Raw genomic sequence first — 290 nt, 5'->3', positions numbered from 1 at the left:
ATCCAAGATTGTGGGCCCCTCGGGTGCAGCAGTGCCCTGCAAGGTGGAGCCAGGCCTAGGGGCTGACAACAGTGTGGTGCGCTTTGTGCCTCGTGAGGAAGGGCCCTATGAGGTGGAGGTGACCTATGACGGCGTGCCTGTGCCTGGCAGCCCCTTTCCTGTGGAAGCTGTGGCCCCTACCAAGCCTAGCAAGGTAATTGGGGTATGGGAGGCCCTAAGGGTAGAACCTACTGTGTTCTCTGAGGGCCCAGAGGGCACCCCATCTTCTCCAGACCTGCCCTCAATCCTCC

The sequence above is a fragment of the Piliocolobus tephrosceles genome, unplaced genomic scaffold, assembly GCF_002776525.5.
Source record: "Piliocolobus tephrosceles isolate RC106 unplaced genomic scaffold, ASM277652v3 unscaffolded_8450, whole genome shotgun sequence".
In the NCBI taxonomy this organism is placed as follows: domain Eukaryota; kingdom Metazoa; phylum Chordata; class Mammalia; order Primates; family Cercopithecidae; genus Piliocolobus; species Piliocolobus tephrosceles.
This window is presented reverse-complemented; position numbering follows the sequence as displayed.